The sequence below is a fragment of the Amblyraja radiata genome, chromosome 6, assembly GCF_010909765.2.
Source record: "Amblyraja radiata isolate CabotCenter1 chromosome 6, sAmbRad1.1.pri, whole genome shotgun sequence".
NCBI lineage: Eukaryota > Metazoa > Chordata > Chondrichthyes > Rajiformes > Rajidae > Amblyraja > Amblyraja radiata.
Window position 1 is genome coordinate 69563079 of NC_045961.1, and position 15401 is coordinate 69578479.

Consider the following 15401-nt stretch of genomic DNA (forward strand, 5'->3'; position numbering starts at 1 on the left):
ATGAGGTTTGCCAATCTGTCGTAAGATACAGATTTTACACCACCCTTGTTAATGGATATATGGGGCCAAGGAAAGAGCGTTCACGTCGAGGCCCTGTTTCAACCAATCTTTCCACCACCACGCACAAGAAGCACAAGAAGCGCAAGACAGACACCATTGGGAAGATGCCGAGAAGTGTGTTCAGCTCTGGCTGAACAACTTCTAATCTTGTGTGTGGACTCGATAAGAAGAAGAATGGATATATGCCACCGCAGTGGTGTTATCAATCTGAATTTGAACAACCACCGGTGCATATCGCTACAGAGAACCTTGAGTCCATATTGTGCCCCCAACAATTCTGGGTAATTGATTCCATGTGTTGGGGAATTACAGACTCCTGCTCATTCCATCTGCCCCCACAGCTCAAGACCATGTTGGTGGCTCCCCATCCTTAGCCGCTTGCATAGGTTTGAAGAACCCCCGATGGCTTTCGAGCAAAATTTCCCTGGGAGCTGTCTCCCATTCGTTATCCACCATAGTTATTCAACAATGGCCTCTGCTGGCAATCCATAGTTTGCCAATTCGGCCTGCATGCAATCTGAGTGTTCGTTCCTTTGCTTGCTGTAAATTCTGGTAATGCAAAGGCCCGTGACGTACTGCTGGGAACGCAGCTACTATTTGTCAATTAGACTCGCTGTTTGCCTGATAGATGGCTAGTATTTGACTATCAGGTCATAGCAGGCTTAATTAATATTGTCGTTTGCCCTTAGGCAAAGTCACCAACATATTTACTGTTTTTGATAGTAAATTCTAGGTAATCAATTACCCTTGTAGGTGTCAATTTTGATTTAACTGGATGGATGAGGTAACCAATTCTTTCAAACAGGGTTTTGGCTTGCTTTGACATAGAAACATAGAAACATAGAAATTAGGTGCAGGAGTAGGCCATTCGGACCTTCGAGCCTGCACCGCCATTCAATATGATCATGGCTGATCATCCAACTCAGTATCCCGTACCTGCCTTCTCTCCATACCCTCTGATCCCCTTAGCCACAAGGGCCACATCTAACTCCCTCTTAAATATAGCCAATGAACTGGCCTCGACTACCCTCTGTGGCAGAGAGTTCCAGAGATTCACCACTCTCTGTGTGAAAAAAGTTCTTCTCATCTCGGTTTTAAAGGATTTCCCCCTTATCCTTAAGCTGTGACCCCTTGTCCTGGACTTCCCCAACATCGGGAGCAATCTTCCTGCATCTAGCCTGTCCAACCCCTTAAGAATTTTATAAGTTTCTCCAAGATCCCCTCTCAATCTCCTAAATTCTAGAGAGTATAAACCAAGTCTATCCAGTCTTTCTTCATAAGACAGTCCTGACATCCCAGGAATCAGTCTGGTGAACCTTCTCTGCACTCCCTCTATGGCAATAATGTCCTTCCTCAGATTTGGAGACCAAAACTGTACGCAACACTCCAGGTGTGGTCTCACCAAGACCCTGTACAACTGCAGTAGAACCTCCCTGCTCCTATACTCAAATCCTTTTGCTATGAAAGCTAACATACCATTCGCTTTCTTCACTGCCTGCTGCACCTGCATGCCTACTTTCAATGACTGGTGTACCATGACACCCAGGTCTCGCTGCATCTCCCCTTTTCCTAGTCGGCCACCATTTAGATAATAGTCTGCTTTCCTGTTTTTGCCACCAAAATGGATAACCTCACATTTATCCACATTATACTGCATCTGCCAAACATTTGCCCACTCACCCAGCCTATCCAAGTCACCTTGCAGTCTCCTAGCATCCTCCTCACAGCTAACACTGCCCCCCAGCTTAGTGTCATCTGCAAACTTGGAGATATTGCCTTCAATTCCCTCATCCAGATCATTAATATATATTGTAAATAGCTGGGGTCCCAGCACTGAGCCTTGCGGAACACCACTAGTCACTGCCTGCCATTGTGAAAAGGACCCGTTTACTCCTACTCTTGAATTGAATTGAATTGAATTGAATTGAATACCTTTATTGTCATTCAGACCTTACGGACTGAACGAAATTTCGTGCCTGCAGTCATACATACAATCATACAATAATAAACAACAATAAACACAAATTAACACCACCACAGTGTATCCTCCAAGCACCTCCTCACTGTGGTGGAGGCAAAAATCTTAGGGTTACTGTCTCTTCCCTCCTCTTCTCCCTCTGCGCTGAGGCGAATCCCCACCGGGCGATGGCACAACAGTCCCGCGGCTCACCGAACCCCGCAAACGGGCCGGTTCAAACACCGCGGCCCGGGGGTGGTCGAAGCTGCCGCCCTCCAGTCCAGCACACGCAGCCGCTGGCACGCGGCTGAACCCCGGACTCAGGTCACCGTCTCAGAACGCCGTCCCAGCCACCGGAGCACCGTTCCAGCCCCGAGCCGGATCGCCCTCACGTGAGTACCGTTCTCCCTCGGGCTGGGCCACTCCGATGGGAGTGCCGTTCTCCCTCGGGCTGGGCCACTCCGACGGGAGTGCCGTTCCAACCTCGGGCTGGGCCACTCCGACGGGAGTGCCGTTCTCCCTCGGGCTGGGCCACTCCGACGGGAGTGCCGTTCCACCCTCAGGCTGGGCCACTCCGACGGGCCACAGCCCCTCACGGGAAAGTCTCTCAGCCCCTCGCCAGGCCGCTCTCACGAGAGCGCAGTTCCAGCCCCGGGCTGGGCCACCCTCACGGGAGCTCAGGGCGAGTCCTGTCAGCTGCCTCCAGAGTCCCGAGGTCGCCAGCCCCGCCATTAGGCCTCAGTGTAGACGGAGGCAGAGAAGGGGGATACGACAAAAAGGTCGTATTCCCCCGAAGGGAGAGATAGCAAGCCCCGTTTCACCCCCCCCCCACATAAACACGATCTAAAAACCAAAAACGTAACTAGACAAAACGAAAAAAATACATCATAAAAAAGTAAAAGACAAACGGACTGCAGGCGAGCCGCAGCCGTTCCCGGAGCCGCCACTTCCGGACACTTCTTTGCTTCCTGTTTGCCAGTCAGTTCTCTATCCACATCAATACTGAACCCCCAATGCCGTGTGCTTTAAGTTTGTATACTAATCTCTTATGTGGGACCTTGTCGAAAGCCTTCTGGAAGTCCAGATACACCACATCCACTGGTTCTCCCCTATCCACGCTACTAGTTACATCCTCGAAAAATTCTATAAGATTCGTCAGACATGATTTACCTTTTGTAAATCCATGCTGACTTTGTCCAATGATTTCAACACTTTCCAAATGTGCTGCTATCCCATCTTTAATAACTGACTCTAGCAGTTTCCCCACTACCGATGTTAGACTAACTGGTCTGTAATTCCCCGTTTTCTCTCTCCCTCCCTTCTTAAAAAGTGGGGTTACGTTTGCTACCCGCCAATCCTCAGGAACTACTCCAGAATCTAAAGAGTTTTGAAAGATTATTACTAATGCATCCACTATTTCTGGAGCTACTTCCTTAAGTACTCTGGGATGCAGCCTATCTGGCCCTGGGGATTTATCGGCCTTTAATCCATTCAATTTACCCAACACCACTTCCCGGCTAACCTGGATTTCACTCAATTCCTCCAACTCCTTTGACCCGCGGTCCCCTGCTATTTCCGGCAGATTATTTATGTCTTCCTTAGTGAAGACGGAACCAAAGTAGTTATTCAATTGGTCCGCCATATCCTTGTTCCCCATGATCAACTCACCTGTTTCTGACTGCAAGGGACCTACATTTGTTTTAACTAATCTCTTTCTTTTCACATATCTATAAAAACTTTTGCAGTCAGTTTTTATGTTCCCTGCCAGTTTTCTTTCATAATCTATTTTTCCTTTCCTAATTAAGCCCTTTGTCCTCCTCTGCTGGTCTCTGAATTTCTCCCAGTCCTCCGGTATGCTGCTTTTTCTGGCTAATTTGTACGCATCATCCTTCGCTTTGATACTATCCCTGATTTCCCTTGTTATCCACGGATGTACTACCTTCCCTGATTTATTCTTTTGCCAAACTGGGATGAACAATTTTTGTAGTTCATCCATGCAGTCTTTAAATGTCTTCCATTGCATATCCACCGTCAACCCTTTTAGAATTAATTGCCAGTCAATCTTGGCCAATTCACGTCTCATACCCTCAAAGTTACCTTTCTTTAAGTTCAGAACCATTGTTTCTGAATTAACAATGTCACTCTCCATCCTAATGAAGAACTCAACCATATTATGGTCACTCTTGCCCAAGGGGGCACGTACAACAAGACTGCTAACTAACCCTTCCTCATTACTCAATACCCAGTCTAAAATAGCCTGCTCTCTCGTTGGTTCCTCTACATGTTGATTTAGATAACTATCCCGCATACATTCCAAGAAATCCTCTTCCTCAGCACCCCTGCCAATTTGATTCACCCAATCTATATGTAGATTGAAGTCACCCATTATAACGGTTTTGCCTTTGTCGCACGCATTTCTAATTTCCTGTTTGATACCATCTCCAACTTCACTACTACTGTTAGGTGGCCTGTACACAACACCCACCAGTGTTTTCCGCCACTTAGTGTTTCGCAGCTCTACCCATACCGATTCCACATCCTCCAAACTAATGTCCTTCCTTTCCATTGCGTTAATCTCCTCTCCAATCAGCAACGCTACCCCACCTCCTTTTCCTTTCTCTCTATCCCTCCTGAATATTGAATATCCCTGGATGTTCAGCTCCAAGCCTTGGTCACCCTGGAGCCATGTCTCCGTGATCCCAACTATATCATAGTCATTAATAGCTATCTGCACATTCAACTCATCCACCTGATTACGAATGCTCCTTGCATTGAGACACAAAGCCTTCAGGCTTGTTTTTACAACACTCTTACCCCTTATACAATTATTTTGAAAAGTGGCCCTTTTTGGTTTTTGCCCTGGTTTTGTCTGCCTGCCACTTTTACTTTTCACCTTGCTACCTGTTGATTCTACCCTCATTTTACACCCCTCTGTCTCTACGCTCACACATTTAAGAAACCCTTTCCCTTTAACTCCATCCTCCACTATCCCATTCGACACCCCACCCCCCTTATTCAGTTTAAAACCACCCGTGTAGCAGTGGCAAACCTGCCTGCCAGAATGCTGGTCCCACACCTGTTAAGATGCAATCCGTCCCTTTTGTACAGTTCCCCCTTACCCCAAAACAGATCCCAGTGATCTAAGAATCTAAATCCCTGCCCCGTGCACCAGTTCCTCAGCCACACGTTCAGGTCCCGTATCTCCCTGTTCCTGCTCTCGCCAGCACGAGGAACTGGAAGCAAACCAGAGATAACAACCCTGGAGGTCCTGCTTTTCAGCATTTTTCCGAGCTCTCTAAAGTCACGCTGCAGAATATTCATCCCCTTCTTTCCGACATCGTTTGTGCCGACATGCACTACCACTTCCGGATGTTCACCTTCGCCCTTGAGGATTTTCTGCACTCTGTCCGTGACATCCTGGATCCTGGCACCAGGAAGGCAGCACACCATCCTCGCATCCCGTCTGTTGCCGCAGAAACACCTGTCCGTACCTCTCACAATGGAGTCTCCCACTACAATGGCGTTGCCTGCCTTAGGCCTTTTTGGTTTTGGCTCAACAGCCCTATTCGCATCACAAGCCAGTCCGCCGCACAGTGTAAACACCTTTTCTGTCCCGACAGCTTCTAAGTGGGTGAACCTGTTCACAAGAGGTACAACACCCGGGGACGTTGGCATTCCATGCTTCCCTCCCATTCTCACTGTCTCCCACCTTCTCTCTTCCAGTACCTTAGGTGTAACAATCGTACTGTAGGACTTGTCGAGGAACGACTCCGTTTCTCGGACGAACCGGAGGTCATCCATTGATGATGACATGCTTCTGCCAATTCTTGGTGACTCCAAAAATGAAAAAGTCCTCCAAATATGCCAATACTATGTGGTTTTGAGACCTTTGTAGTCCCAGAATTGGTTTCCGTAGTTTAATCAATAGTCTAGGAGCTGATGTCAACCCATTCGGCAGAGCCATGCCATCCAGTTAAACTTTAAATATCTCCTGTTCTTAGTGAATAGATACCAAATAGTATGCATCTTTGAGGTCAATGCATACCATGTGACCATTTTATAGGAAGCTCCTATAAAACAGTAGTTAGACCGTAACAAAAAATTGCTTTTTCTGAAAGTCTGTACTGCACAAATGAGTTAAACCTGGATGAAGTGATATCCTCCATCTGTCATCTGTCCTGGAAGGCAATCCTGCCCAAAATACTGGGCCTGCCTTGAAGCCAACTCCAGTCCGAGTTCCAAGTCTGCTTGGAACCTATGTATGTTGTGCAGTAAAAAATAATCACATGTTGTTATCTGTGTTTTAAAACCAGATCTGAAATTCATGTTATTGTCATTTTGAAGAAAAACACAAGAGTAAAATTACCAACATGTAACTGGTCCACAATCCCTTGTTTCAGTAAACCCAGACCCACCTACCTCCATGGCTACCGGTGGTCTTGTGGTAAGCCCAAAGGCCCCTGAAGCGGGTTCCTTTTCTCTCCTTGATTGGGAGTAGGACTGGTAGGGAGTGTGGATTCCATGTTTCTCCTGACCTCTGCTTGGGTCTTGGTCTGAAAACCTCATCATACTGAGCCTGCCTTGTAGGACAATTCTGGCCATAATTTTGAGTCTGCCTTGAAAGACGACTCTGATCATATTTCCGTGCCCAGCTTTCAAGCTATCACCGGCTTCAGTGAACTGCTTACCCCCTATGGAGGTGTGGGGTGTGTTGTCGCCTACTGATGAAGTTTTGCTTGTCGTTGGTACCTTGATTGGTCCGACAGTTTTTGCTTCCTTCTTCTGGTCTTACCTGAAGAGAGGATTCGGCGGCTGGTTTCTCCAAAGTCACCCTGATAGCGCTGTTCCCTTGCCGGCATTTGTGCGGATTTCTGCCAACTGCTGTCTCTTGAGGCCATATGCTTGTGCTTCAGTATGTTCATACTTTAATTTGTGATCAGTTACCTACTGATCACTCACACTCGCCTCCACTGAGAGTGAGATTTGTAGGCAGCCCTGAAAACAGGTGCTGCCGCAGGCCCCCGAGGATACCTGCGCTGACATGGCCCCTCCAGCGGGCCTAAATGAGATTCTTGCTTTGGGTCAAACTGACCGTGAATGCTCCTCTTCTCAGAGCAGGAGACATTTGCTAGATCTCTATCCAGGGAAGCACCCAGTGGAACCTGGATGATTGCAGAAGTATTTCTTTTCTTTTGTGCTTATTATTTATTTTATCTAAAGCACTTTGGTGTCAATGCAAGTTAACTTAAACAGTGCTATATAAGTAAAAGTTACTTACTTACTTCCTTTCTTCTGCTTGTCCCTGTGAAGGTTTCCCCCTCCCCTGCTTTTGTACTCTGATTCAGAGTGGTTTCTTCCATATGTACTTCCCCCTCCAATGGGGAAGACATTGGGCTGCCCCATGTGCGAGGCTCCCGGTACTGCCTGCTGTAGGCCCCGGGCTGACACAGCTCCCTCCTTTAGAGCAGGTCATTGTTGGAGCAACTTCTCCAAAAGTTGCCCCATGTGGGAGAGTCGTCCTCAGACGCTCTCCGTTAAGGGAGGGTATCCCTTTTCCCCCCGGACTCATCTGAGTCAACGGGTTTGTTTGACTTGCGGGTGGTTTTACGTACTGCAGGACCACCAATGGAGCTCCTCCTCCTGCAACAAGTCTCCTTCCGGTTCTGCTGCCGGCGCTATGTCGGGAAACAAGACCGTCACCTGCTACTGGGAATGCTGCGGTCTTCGGCAGCCGACTTCCCCGCGGACCGTCTCCTCGACATCTGGGCCCTGAAACTACAAAAACCTTCAAGCCCAAAAGAACGCAGGTAAGTAATTCAACTTCCCTTACCTGCCCATCCCGACGGACTGGGAGGACACAGTGCCTCTGCCAGTCCATCGCGCGCGTTGCGTTCAGACATAATGACGCGCACGCAGACGGACGGCCCTTCTTCACGTAGTCACTCACGTGACTCCGAAGTTAAATTATCATTTTTGTGTAATTTCAATTAGATCGGAAAATTCAATAAGGCATTTCCTGTGTTACTCACACTGGTGAACCGGAGGCAATTTAAACATTGGGCACAATCACATCCTTCATGCATTGCTCTTTTTAGAATAATGTGGAAAAATCCCACAGGTGCTCCCAGGACCACACATTATGTAGTCATAGAACAGCATAATCTCACTCTCATAGAGACATATTGGAAGGCCTGCCGTATAAGTAAAATATTTCACCTTCATCATTAAAAACCATGTTTACCCTAGTACTTTACCAAAGCCCACCATCCCTGTTTTTGGCCTAACCCACAACAACCCAAATCTATCTACATCTAAGTGTCTACAAGATAAACAGATGGTCACCGTCTCTCCAAATTAACTAATTGAGGGTGGTGAATCTCTGGAATTATCTGTGCCTGAGGGACGTGGTGACAAGTTTGTTAATTGTATCAAAAGCAGAGATACATTTTTGAAAGATCAAGGAATTGAGGGTTATGGAATTCCAGGCAAGCTTAAATAAGTTATTATCGTATTGAATGGGCAAGGCTTGGTGGTGTACCACTGATCCTTTTTTCTTGTGATCCTGTGTGTCTGTTTTCCCAATCTGCCTTCCACATTTCAGCCGTCTCTCTTGAACCTTTCAATCACTGGGGCATTCGGTTCAAATCTCTCTCTAACCCACAGAATCCAACTAGGCATAATGCGTTCCATATCATTGAAACATCTAGGCCTTCCCATTAGCTACTGCTTAATTACTGCTTCAATCACCTCTCACCTTTATGTCATCATCATCATCATTATCGATGAAAACATCAGCGGGCACAGTGCCTTACAATGCTATGTACGACAGTGATCACAACTTCTACTAAAGTGTGGATGGCTGTTGGCTCGCTAGGAACTCATCCGCCCTTTGACAGGTCTTGTATTTGGTCCTGCTGGGGGTTCACAGCCCCCTCCTCACCTGGCAAACCAGGTGGGGGAGACGGTTTAGTCACCGACTATCCGACCATGGAGCAGGTAGCACGGGATTACAAGGTACCCTTGGCAGGGGGAATTTCCGGAGGTTGGCAAGGTTAATTCCCAGGATGGCGGGACAGTCATCTGTGAGAGAATGGAGTGGTTAGGCTTGAATATTCTGGAATTTAGAAGGATGAGAGGCTATCATATAGAAACATATAAGATTATTAAGGGTTTGGACACGCTAGAGGCAGGAAACATGTTCCCGATGTTGGGGGAGTCCAGAACCAAGGACCACAGTTTAAGAATAAGCGGTAAGCCATTGAGAACGGAGATGAGGAAACACTTTTTCACACAGAGAGTAGTGAGTCTGTGGATTTATCTGCCTCAGATGGCGGTGGAGGCTGGTTCTCTGGATACTTTCAAGAGAGGTCTAGATAGGGCTCTTAAAGATAGCGTAGTTAGGGGATATGGGGAGAAGGCAGGAATGGGGTACTGATTGTGGCTGATCAGCCAAGATCACATTGAATGGTGGTGCGTGCTCTAAGGGCCGAATGGCCTACTCCTACACCTATAGTCTAATGTTCTGGGTCAGTTTCAGTATTAAATATAGAGACAATATAGTGCCTCCTAGTGGCCATGTTGGGTAATACACCTAATTTGTAACTGGCTGACCTTGTGACCTTGTCATGCGACCCATGGCAGGATTTGAATGCAGAACAGCGGAGGCAGAAGCACATTTTTTGTCCTGATATATTTTGTTAACATATGCAAACATCTTTTTCGACAGCATCGTCGATATGTGTTGCAATGTTTAATGGTTGCTTATGTTTCGGATTCGCTGTTTTAGGTAGAATGTTTATTTACAGTGCTATTGTAGTCTGTTTGCAATAAGCGTATTTCTGATTTCTACGACTTTTTGTATTTGTAGTTTCACTCTTTCCCGATTCAATAAACCTGTGGACAAAAGTGTTTGCGTCTTGATAAAGGAAGGTGTTTAAGCTTACTGTCAAGATATGCACAGTCCTATTTTGAGGACAGCACAATGCCACTAGTGGGTTCAGGTGAATTCCTGATGTAAGTCACTTCCTCAGATCTCCACAACACAAATTCATACCCTTAACCTCCAAACCTCCATACCCTTACCCTTAACCTCCAAACCATAGTATCAGGAGATGAGAACCAAATGGCATATTTTTGAATTTTGAAATTAGTGGCTACAACATTTATAGCAGATGAACTATTCCAATCTACCCTTTGGAGTTGTGGTGAAATGAACTATTCACCAAATAAATATATTCACCATTATCCCCAATTGACATTTCTGCATGGAAAGAAAAGGAACTGCAGATTCTGGAATCCTGAACATATCTGTACCAAACAAAACCAATGCATCAGAGAAACTCAGTGGGTCAGATAGTATCTGTGGAGGAAATAGACAGGATATGTTTTGGATTAGAACCTTTCTTTCAGACAATCAATCTGAAGAAGGTTCCTGCGCCAAAAGGTCTCCTATCCATTCGCTCCACTGATGCTGCCTGACCCACTGAGTTCCCCCAGCACTTTATGTTTGGCTCAACAATCCTGCAAATCAGGCTTCTCATTTATCCCAGAGTAGCTCTGATATCTGAACATCTTCAATTGGGGATGAAAAGATTCTCGGCATTAATGTTATGTAATGTTCAACCGTTTTATGAACCTACAAATAAGTTTCACACACACTCAATCCATGTAAATCTTATCAAAACAGCTATTTGCCGAATGTAGATTCTGCAATAATTACATATTGAACTTTGAACAACTCTGGTCATTTCATTGAGGGCAAGAAAATACTCATGTTCATAAGTTTTAAGACCAGAATTAGGCCTTTTGGCTACTACGCCATCCAATCACGACTGATCTATCTTTCCCTCTCAATCCCATTTTCCTGCCTTCTCCCTAGAACCCCTGACATCCTTACTAATCAAGAATCTGTCAAAGTCGACCTTAAAAATATCCATTGACTTGACCTCCAAAGCCATCTGCGGCAATGAATTCCACAGATTCACCACCCTCTGACTAAATAACAGGGGCCGCAGAGCATTTTTGAAAGTGGGGGGGCTGTGCGATCACTGATCACCGGCATTGAGGGTATCCGGCGAGACATTTAGGGACATTTTGAAATTTGATGCATTAAAATCATGTTTTAGTGCATTGTAGAAGTATGATTTCAATGTTTTTTGTTTGAAGTATTTTTATGATAATGTAGGGCCTAGATGACAATAGACAATAGACAACAGGTGCAGGAGTAGGCCATTCGGCCCTTCGCTGCCAGCACCGCCATTTAATGTAATCATGGCTGATCTTCCCCAATCAGTATCCCGTTCCTGCCTTCTCCCCATATCCCCTGACTCCGCTATCTTTAAGAGCCCTATCTAGCTCTCTCTTGAAAGTATCCAGAGAACCGGCCTCCACCGCTCTCTGAGGCAGAGAATTCCACAGACTCACAACTCTCTGTGAGAAAAAGTGTTTTGTCTTCTCCATTCTAAATGACTTACCCATTATTCTGATCATCAAACTCAGTATCCTGTACCTGCCTTCTCTCCATACCCCCTGATCCCTTTAGCCACAAGGGCCATATCTAACTCCCATATCTAACTCCCTCTTAAATATAGCCAATGAACTGGCCTCAACTACATTCTGTGGCAGAGAATTCCAAAGATTCACCACTCTGTGGTGAAATGTGTAAAAAACATTTTTCTCATCGCAGTCCTAAGTCCTAAAAGATTTCCCCTTTATCCTTAAACTGTGACCCCTTGTTCTGGAAGGGGTCGAGAATTCAGAGAATTCTCATCCCGAGGATTAACCGTGTAAACCTACGCTGCACTCCCTCAATAGCAAGAATGTCCTTCCTCAAATTAGGGGACCAAAACTACACACAATACTACAGGTGTGGTCTCACTAGGGCCCTATACAACTGCAGGAGGAACTCTTTGCTCCTATACTCAACTCCTCTCGTTATAAAGGCCACCATGCCATTCGCTCTCTTCACTGCCTGCTGTACCTGCATGCTTACTTTCATATGAGAGATAGGAGCAGGCGATTATAATTTTTTGTGATTTCTCGACATCCAAAAACTGGGGGATAATAATACAGGCCACCCCCCCCCCCCCCCACCCCCCCCCCCCCTTCCCCCAGATCGACGCCAGTGCCTTCCACGGTACGGAAAATTCGACAAAAATACTTTTAATTCTATTATAATTTCAAGTGCTATTTTTTTTATTTTGTAGTTGGAAAAAGGGACAAGAAATAAACATAATATTAACTGATTTTGCAAAGTCATACAAATTATGTTTTGCACGGTGAAAAAATCGGAGTATTTTTAAAGTATGCATTCTCCTTTTGACGTATATTTCATTTTGATTTGAATTTATAATCATCAAACCATGACATTAATAAAGGGGGTATATGTTTGTGGGAACGTTCCTTTTTTTAAAGTAAGACTTTCGAGAAATCTAAAATGCATTAGAAATATACATTTCAATGCACTTAGTCTCTTGCCCATAGTAAGTGAATCGAGGACCAGAAGACAGAATTAAGGTGAAGGGGAAAAGATTTCTGAGGGGTACCTTTTTCCACACAAAGGGTGGTGTGTGTATGGAACAAGCTGCCAGAGGAGGTAGTTGAGGCAGGGACTATCCCAACATTTAAAAAACAGTTAGACTGATACATGGATAGGGCAGGTTTGGAGGGATATGGACCAAAATCAGATAGTGTAGCTGGGACATGTTAGCGGGTGTGGGCAAGTTGGGCCGAAGGACCTGTTTTCACACTATATCACTCTATGACTACATTATACCTCCACCATGCATGAATGCTTAAAAACCAAGTGGTCGAGTTTTATTGCCATATACTCAAGCATAGAAACATAGAAAACAGGTGCAGGAATAGGCCATTCGGCCCTTCGAGCCAGCACTGCCATTCAATATAATCATGGCTGTTCATCTAAAATCAGTACCCATTTCCTGTTTTGTCCCCATATCCCTTGATTTTGCTAGCCCCAAGAGCTAAATGTAACTCTCTCTTGAAAACATCCAATGAATTGGCCTCCACTGCCTTCTGTGGCATAGAATTCCACAGATTCACAACACTCTGGGTGAATAAAATTTGTCGTCATCTCAGTCCAAAAAAGGCCAACCCATTATTCTTAAACTGTGACCCCTGGTGCTGGACTCCTCCAACATCGGGAAAATTTTTCCTGCAGTTACAGTAGGTGAAAATCTAGCAGGCAAGCGGGATGCTTTCTCCAACCACCTCCATTTGAAGGCCATTATCTTCCACCGTTTCTACCCAGTGCTTGGTACCTACTTCCAACAGCCACTGATTGTCCTCCAAGATGCACTGAGCCGCAGCCTGGTCCATTCCAGTCACCAGGGTAAATTTGGTGCAGAGACTCACACGGCAGCGGCGCAACACTTCCAACACATCCAACGGCCCGGGAAGCTTGCACTGAGGCTGCTCCATGGCCGGAGCTGCAGCGAGCGACTCACCAGTCCAGCAAACACTCACCAGCCCCGGCTCCCTGTCCGCATCTGCCCCCACTGCTGCTTCTGCTTCCATCCCTCCCTCCGCCCCAGCTCTCCAATACCCACGACCAGGTTGCTCAGAGCACAGCAGCACCTCGTCCAAAGCCGGAGACATTTAAACATGACTAGCCAAAAAAGTGGGGGGGCTGCAGCCTCCCCAGCCACCCCCCCCCCCCACCCCAGTTCTGCAGCCCATGTGACTTCCTCCACTGTGTAAAACATAGCTAGAATTATTCGTATCCAACGCCTCGAGGTGGAATATTTTGTAAGAGAGATATATTTAATTTTAAAAGTAAAAATAAGTAAGGTGCAAACTAGAACACCTTTTGGTACCATGAATTATATTGTGATTTTGACAAGATTATGGTGAAACCATGTGGTGGAATAAGAGAGAGTCAATTTGATTTTATAAGCAGAGCTATGTTCAATTATGTCTATTTCCATTAAATCCATGTTCAAATATATGGTATTATTCAGGTGCCTGTTGTAATTAGGTGTTGTCACAAACATTCATTTTTCAAAACTGTTGACATCCTCTAGGCAGTTTAGTGGCAGTTACTGCTGCAGTTGTAATGAATTGTTTGCCAAATGGGTGGTTTGGATCCTTCCGTCCCCAATGACGATGTCCAGTTATCAATGCTCCTGTTGTGATAGATGAGAAACTTGGCATGTACAAGTGCTTGTTGTGGATAATGAGGAAGTATAGTTTTTTTTATTCACTAGTTTAGTCCCTCCAGCAAGAGCTGACAATTCTGACAAATTGGATTCAGCTGGGTGATTTGGGAAATTGTTTCAGAAGAAAATATCAACAAAAAAGCATGCAAAATACTTTTTGTTATTCTCTATTACAACAGCAAAAAGTTAGAAGTGTTTCACTAAAGAACATACTGTCACATATATCGTGCTATATTCTGCTTAGAAGTGTGGAAACCTAGTAATGAATGTGTATCTGATTTCCCTGATAAATTCATTGACTCTGCTACCTGAAATGTCTGACAGAATACGTACCTGCCAAGGAAGTTGGAACAAAGCACAAAAAACTATCATATATTAGCTCCAGAGCCAACTTAGAGCTTGTTAGGTTAAAGATTCCTTCTAGGTTTTTTTTCATCTTATTGTCATTACAAAATTAATTTGAAAGGTTAAATTACCGCCCAGTTGATTCCAATATGAATGCCTATGCCATCTTCTTTTCTGCTAAAATCCATCTCCAAGTATATAATTAGATACGTTTCTGTTGATAGGGGGATAGAGAAGATATTTAAGTGAGATGGATCGATAAATGAAAAATGGATTGTTCATACCATTTGCATTTTCATCTTTAGGTTTTATCCAATTTTGATGTTTCTGCTAAACAAATGTTTTATAATCATTTGCCAATTGTCTCTAGCATTCATTTATCTACTTTAATTCTTCAGGTTCTTTCATATTATTTTGTTCATTTTTTTCTGGTTTTGCATGGATGTGTGCTGTCTCTTAAATAGCATTGTGATCTTTTCCTCTTGATTCCCTTCTACAATTTGGTTTATTTCATTATAGAGTTGGTCACTTTCATCAATTTCTCTCTATCAATACATCCCTTTTTGATTTTATTCTTTCCCTATTATATATTTTAGCTTTCAATTCTGCAAATTCTCTATTTTCTCAGGAGACATTGTTTTGGCACCAGATTATCTCCCACCAACATACATATTTAAATTTATTGCTCAACTCCTCTCGTTTAACATACTCCTATTACCTTATTATATTTTTCTCTTACATTTAAGGGCAACTCTGTTCTGAAGAAAGGTCACCATACACTCCAGGGATGCTGCCTGACCGGCTGAGTTACTCCTGCACTTTGTATGTTTAACACTTTGTATGAACTCAAAAGCTCTTGAATA